Raw genomic sequence first — 7,691 nt, forward strand, 5'->3', positions numbered from 1 at the left:
TGGTTTGTCTGACATTGATGAGGAGGGCAGATGGAAATGGGTTGATAACAGCACATTGAACACTAGGTGAGAAATCACTAAATTTAACTGATTATTATCCAATAAATGATTCTGACAGTCAGTATCATATCACACAGAAAACAACACTGAAGATCTAATGATGATTTGTTCTTTCAGCTTCTGGGCACCTGGAGATCCCAGAAATATTAAAGGTAATGAAAACTGTGTTGTGTCAAATTCATCAGTATGGATTACTTTCCAATGTCATGCCAGGTTTAAATGGATCTGTGAGAAGACTTGTTTGTAATGAGCTTTTGTACCATGCAGTGTTGATTAAAAAAATATGATTTAAAGCTCACGTAACACACGCTGTTTCTGCATTTCTGATATTAATCTGGAGTACCTATAGAGTAGTATGACATCCTTTATATCTCTGAAGAGTCTTTAGTTTAATCAGATTTATAAAAGAAAGATTAGCTTTACCGAAACTTTTCGATAACGTACGAAAAAATGCAGAAGGAGGAGTTATAACACGGGAGGAGCGAGTACGAGTCATGCAACACTATACAACACTGTTTAACTTATGATTCACTACATGTTCGTGTCATTTATATAATATACACGCGCCTATTTCCAACATAAGACAGAAGTCTTACTTACCACGTGTAACTCGTCATGACCCGGTTCTGAAAATCCACCGCTTCAAACACACACGCAAAACTCCGCTGCTAATCCGGATAATAAACCATATCCATTGTTTCCATAAGGCTGGATGTCTTCTCCTTACATCCAAAAACACACTTCTTGTTGTGCCATTGTTGACTTTTGAAATTAAACAAAGCTGAGTGGCGTGATAAGTTGTTAGCAAGCTCTAGCGTCTCCCGCTGACTGACGGCTGGGCGGGGTTTTCCGGGGGAAGTTTTCCGGCGGAAGCCCATATAAAGAAGTGATACGTATCGAAAACCCCTGAAACGTCAGTTAGAACCGTAATCGAAAAAAATTAGCCGAAACTTGTACAAACCCTGGCGAAGTGCATTCGGCACAGAAATACTCTGAAACACGCCCAACTGCATTTTTGACACTTTGCCTACGTTTAGCATGAGGAAACAACTCTATAACTGTGTTAATAAGTCAGAATGCTTGAAATACCATTAAACCCCCCCTTTAAGAAACGTATAGAGAGAGTTTTTATTTTGTCGTCTGTTGGTAAATACAGTTGTCAATCCCAGCTATATGAATATTTTCAGTGTATCTTTTTTTGGATAATCTTTGTTCTAACTCCAGGTATTGGAACATTTCTCACTTGTAATTTAAAATTGTTATCTGAATGATTGTAAATCAGACTTTTATTAAATTAAATTACATTACTCTTTAAAATACTTCTATTTAAAGTACATTTACTATTTATTATTACAGATTCCTTTTTAGAATTCTACTTTCTTATTTTACTTATTGTAAACATTGTAAAGGTCAAAGTATGGAGAATTTGAAGATACGTGGAGTTCTTTCTTATTAAATAATGTAATAAGTAGTAGTGTTATAGATGTAGTTTATTGTCTTAAGCTAGAGCCACACCAAAAGATTTTTAAAATCTTAATAGATTTTCAAAATGTGAGACCACAAACATGATGAAAAAAATCTACGATTTAACACATTTTTTCCTATAGTGTGTACAGAGGTGGAAAAAGTACTAAAATATTGTACTCAAGTAAAAGTAAAGTTACTTTAATAATATTTTACTTAAGTAAAAGTAAAGTTACTTGTCTAAAAATCTACTCAAGTAAAAGTAAAAAGTAAGTAATTTTAACTTTACTCAGAGTAAAAGTTACTTTTTTACAGCGGGGAGAGGTGGAGGATTCTGGTATAGTTCAAAAACGACAAGGGAATATACATCTCAAACTAGTTGTTTTTAATTGTAGGAACATCTTTACAATTAAAGTGCAATAACAAAAAGTTAATAAAATAAAAAGCTTTTTTAAAGTAAGAAACATTTATGGAATTGTTTAATGATTTTTACATGTGAGTTATGCACTTTTGAAGATGGTCAGCAGCTTGTAAATACAATCACTATAGTAAGGTTGTAATTGATGTATTGCTGGTAACATACATTATTTTATTAAACTATATATAGTTTAAATGAGCATATAATGAGATGAGTGCCATATACATTTGACACGTTTATTATCTTCTTACTTCCCTGACCTGGGTACCTGATGACCTTTATTCTCTCTCTCTCTCTCTCTCTCTCTCTCTCTCTCTCTCTCGCTCTCTCGCTCTCTCTCTCTCTCAGCAATATCTAATGACCTGCGCATTCTCGAGGACGTTTTGTAGTTGTGTTTGACTTGACGCGAAGCTGCTAGACCTCGGAAGATAATGCGCATGGTATTAAAAACGCGTCGTGCAATTTCGTACTTAAGAGCATGAATCCTACCTTTCATAGAAATGAAACACTCGCTTCGCGTCAGTGGAAAGTGGTCGCTTAAATATGACCAGGGGTTTCTTTCATAAGATTTGAACAGAGGCGGGTCTGCATTAGCGCGAGCCTGTCTCGTCCGTCTCCATGGTTCTTTTTGCGCGTTCCCCCGGGCCCCGCCCATTTACATCCGTTGCGCGTCTTTATCACCTTGCTTTTTAAAAAAAATTTTTACTCAGTAACGGATATGATTTAAAATGTAGCGAAGTACAATACTTTAAATAAAACATACTTAAGTAAAAGTAAAAGTACAGATTTTAAAAACTACTAAAAAAAGTAAAAATACACAAAAAAACTACTCAATTACAGTAACGTGAGTAAATGTAATTCGTTACTTTCCACCTCTGAGTGTGTGGAGAGCCGCTATGTGGTCATGAAAGCACACCACGCACCATTAGATGAACTTCACAAACAACGCTCAGCTGAGAACACATAAATCTCTCTAGGATCTTGCAATGTTTCTCGCGGCCAAACGTGAGTAAACAAACAAGGCGAATAACGGACATAAAGAAATGGCATTAACACAATGAACTGCTATTCTACATCTCCAATGTCCATCTTACTTTGGACTGTGCCTGCTACGCCATGACTGTAGTTGTTATGGTTTCATCTTTCATCGGCTCGCTTTCTGATTGGGTATCGTTTCGTTTAAAATGACAATCTACAGCGTGCATGTGCGTTTGTCCTCGGGGTTTACCCCACACAACAAGATTTCTGATCGTAAATATTCAACATGCTTCCGAGCAGATTCAGACGCTCTTAACATCTTAAGCGTCGTCCTATCCTTTAGAGTGGGGGGGTGAAAAGTTGAAGTGCATCTTCAAATGAATATAACTTTGGCACTTTTTGGTCTAGAAGCCTAATCTTGGTCTTGTTTTGAAAAAGACAATTCAAGGTTTTTGACTGAAGTGTAACCAGGTGAAAATATTTAACAGAAAAATTGTTATAGCAGTTTACATTTATTTTTATAAATAAAAATAATCCAATGGCATATTAATTTTATTTAAAAAATTATAAAAAGGTAATTTTTTTTAAAAAAGTAATAATGTAAACATGAAGCCATATGTCTCAAGCAGTTGTGATCCAAATTTCAAGTTAAAATCACAAAAAATAAGGTTTGTGTTACAGTTTTAGAGGTTTTACCAACAACGGCCAGTAGGTGTCAACGGTTTGCTGCATACTCTTGTCATAAATGAATCAATTACTTTCACTGCATTATTTTTACTGCTAAAACATTTTGAAATATGAAAGCTTTCCAATGATATATAGTTTGTCAACATTTTTGAAGATTTATAATAGGATATAGCATTATGAATAAATAACTTCACTAAATTATTTCTATCATCAGATGACATTCTGAGAGCTTTCCAGTGATATATAGTTTATCAAGATTTTTGGGGTTTAGGGTGGGGGTTTAGTGTTAGAAAAATGTAAAAACATATTGGGCCTACATGTGGGCCCGTGACCTTTTTGAAACTGACTCTCACTACGTCATGTTTTTCTCAAAATGGTAAAGATATATGATAACTACACTCTTAGAGCTTTCCAATGATATATAGTTTGTCAAAATTGTTTAGGTTTGGAATAGGGTATTAGTGTAAAATGTAAAAACAAACTGGGTCCACCTGTGGCCCGGTGACATTTTAGATTCTGACTCTTACTCTGTTATAATTTCTCCAAAATGGTGATAAAATATGATAACTACACTCTTCGAACTTTCCAATGATATATAGTTTGTCAAGATATTTTAGGTTTAGATAGGGTATTTGTGTTACCAATATATAATAACAACATGGGCCCACCTGTGGACCTGTGGCATTTTAGAAAATGGCTCTCACTATGTAATTTCTTTCCCAAGATTCTGATGATAAATGGAAACTACATCCTTAGAGCTTTCAAACGATATATAGTTTGTCAGGATTGGATAAGAATTCACATGGAAAACACTGAAGTAAACGTAGGCGCCCCACTGGTGAGACAGTGACATTTAGCAGGATATAAATGTTTTGAGGCGCACTCTCTTCAAAAATGAATCAATTACTCTCCCTACAAAATTTATTTTATAAAACACTGCTGAAATATGTATTCTAGAGGCTTAGACCTTTCCAACAATATACAGTTTGTAGTGATAGATTAACATTTACCTCAACAATATTGAAGTAAACTTAGGTGTCCCGTATACGGGACGGTGACGCTTAATTAACACACTGCGCACAACAGGAAAATCTGATAAGATAATCGCTGCAACCACGAAGACCATCAGGACCTTAATTATGATTGTCGTAAGGGGGACAATCGGCCAAAATTCAGCACGATTATTTTGTGGTGTGATCCCGCCTTTAGTTTTCATTCTTGTCTTTGTTTTAATTAGTCATCACCCTCACTCATATGTTTGATTACTGTTAACCTGATTCTGTTTTCTCATGGTCATCCTTGTCTATTTAGGCCCTGTGTTCTCCTCAGTCATTGTCTGGTATTGTTAATGATGTGTCTATGGTCTCTGTATCAGTATTTCTGTTTATTGTTTTTATTCATAATTAAAGTTTATATGTTTTTGGAAATTCCTCTTCCTCCTTGTCCTTCTCCACACATACCGTAACAAGTATATACATTTCAAGATACAGTGCCTTGCGAAAGTATTCGGCCCCCTTGAACTTTTCGACCTTTTGCCACATTTCAGGCTTCAAACATAAAGATATAAAACTGTAATTTTTTGTGAAGAATCAACAACAAGTGGGACACAATCATGAAGTGGAACAAAGTTTATTGGATATTTCAAACTTTTTAACAAATAAAAAACTGAAAAATTGGGCGTGCAAAACTATTCAGCCCCTTTACTTTCAGTGCAGAAAACTCTCTCCAGAGGTTCTATGAGGATCTCTGAATGATGCAATGTTGACCTAAATGACTACTGATGATAAATAAAATAAATTTGTGTGTAATCAAGTCTCCGTATAAATGCACCTGCTCTGTGATAGTCTCAGGGGTCTGTTTAAAGCGCAGAGAGCATAATGAAGAACAAAAAAACACCAGGCAGGTCCGAGATACTGTTGTGGAGAAGTTTAAAGCCGGTTTGGATACAAAAAAGATTTCCCAAGCTTTAAACATCCCAAGGAGCACTGTGCAAGCGATAATATTGAAACGGAAAGAGTATCAGATCACTGCAAATCTACAAAGACCCGTCCGTCCGTCTAAACTTTCAGCTCAAACAAGGAGAAGACTGATCAGAGATGCATCCAAGAGGCCCACGATCACTCTGGATGAACTGCAGAGATCTACAGCTGAGGTGGGAGAGTCTGTCCATGGGACAACAATCAGTCGTATACTGCACAAATCTGGCCTTTATGGAAGAGTGGCAAGGAGAAAGCCATTTCTTAAATATATCCATAATAGTATCACCTGGGAGACACACCAAACTTGGGGAAGAAGGTGCTCTGGTCAGATGAAACCAAAATTGAACTTTTTGGCAACAATGCAAAAAGTTATGTTTGGCGTAAAAGCAACACAGCTCATCACCCTGAACACACCATCCCCATTGTCAAACATGGTGGTGGCAGCATCATGGTTTGGGCCTGCTTTTCTTCAGCAGAGACAGGGAAGATGGTTAAAATTGATGGGAAAATGGATGGAGCCAAATACAGGACCATTCTGGAAGAAAACCTGATGGAGTCTGCAAAAGACCTGAGACTGGGATGGAGATTTGTCTTCCAACAAGACAATGATCCAAAACATAAAGCAAAAATCTACAATGGAATGGTTCACAAATAAACATATCCAGTTGTTAGAATGGCCAAGTCAAAGTCCAGACCTGAATCCATTCGAGAATCTGTGGAAAGAACTGAAAACTGCTGTTCACAAACGCTCTCCATCCAACCTCACTGAGCTCGAGCTGTTTTGCAAGGAGGAATGGGCAAAAATTTCTGTCTCTGTGCAAAACTGATAGAGACATACCCCAAGCGATTTACAGCTGCTATCGCAGCAAAAGATGGCGCTACAAAGTATTAACTTAAGGGGCTGAATAATTTTGCACGCACAATTTTTCAGTTTTTTATTTGTTAAAAAAGTTTGAAATATCCAATACATTTCATTCCACTTTATGATTGTGTCCCACTTGTTGTTGATTCTTCACAAAATATTACAGTCTATATCTTTATGTTTGAAGTTTGAAATGTGGCAAAAGGTTGAAAAGTTCAAGGGGGCCGAATACTTTCGCAAGGCACTGTATATTATGAATATGGTCTAGGCTGGAGTACATGGAGGTATTTAATTTTGTTAGTAATAGAACAGTATATGGAATACTTCAGTTCCAAACTATATACTAGTATTAACGTAATTTACTAAAGTTATTAGGTAAAGGTATATTAGCAGTCTCACAGTAAGCAAGCATGTGGTGACAGTGGTCAAGAGAAATTGTTAATACTTTTTTTATTAATATTGTATAAAAATTTAATCTTTAGGATGTGGGTATGTGAGGATTATCTGTGTTCTTTTTGTTAAAAAAACTTCAAATTTGATGAAGACAACAGATTTGATGTCTGATTTGTCTGAATATTGTATAAAGGGCATGTTCCCAAGATGGCCGCCATGCCTGAACTTGTTCCCAATATGGCTGCCACTCAAACCTGTTTCCAAGATGGTTACCACACCTGAGCCATTTCACAAGATGGTTGCCACACCAAAGCCAGTTTCAAAAATTGCCACCTCACCAGCATCTCAAGTGAATATCATGACCAGGCCATTGGTGTCTAGTTTGGTTGATAGCCCTCTGGTGTCTATGGTCCCTGAGGGGCCTGAGGTATGTCCCCTATCCATTGTACCTCCTGCGGTGGCAACAGTGTTATAGTGTGTGTGGGCTACGCTCTTTTCTTCAGTTTCCACAGAAGATGACCCTAAGTGAAGGGTCTAAACCTGAGTCTCCTGTGTTTCCTGTAACTCAAAAGGGTCTGAACCTGAATTCCTTCAGCTTCATGTCGCCGCTGCAGAGTATGAACCTGTATCTCCTGAACTTCCTGTCAAGACTGAAGGGCCAGGCAATATGGTAACTTCCTAGACCCTCTACCTTTGCATGGCCATGAATGAGCTCTGTGGATGTTCTGCCCTTTCCAGGATGATCGTTCCTGAGATCTCTAGTCTCCCTGTTCCAGATAAAGTGACTGTTTCTGATTTCTCCTGTCTCTCAATATCGTCCAAGATTGCCTCTCTCTCCTCTTTCTCTCGA

The sequence above is a fragment of the Misgurnus anguillicaudatus genome, chromosome 12 (genome assembly GCF_027580225.2).
Source record: "Misgurnus anguillicaudatus chromosome 12, ASM2758022v2, whole genome shotgun sequence".
In the NCBI taxonomy this organism is placed as follows: Eukaryota; Metazoa; Chordata; class Actinopteri; order Cypriniformes; family Cobitidae; genus Misgurnus; species Misgurnus anguillicaudatus.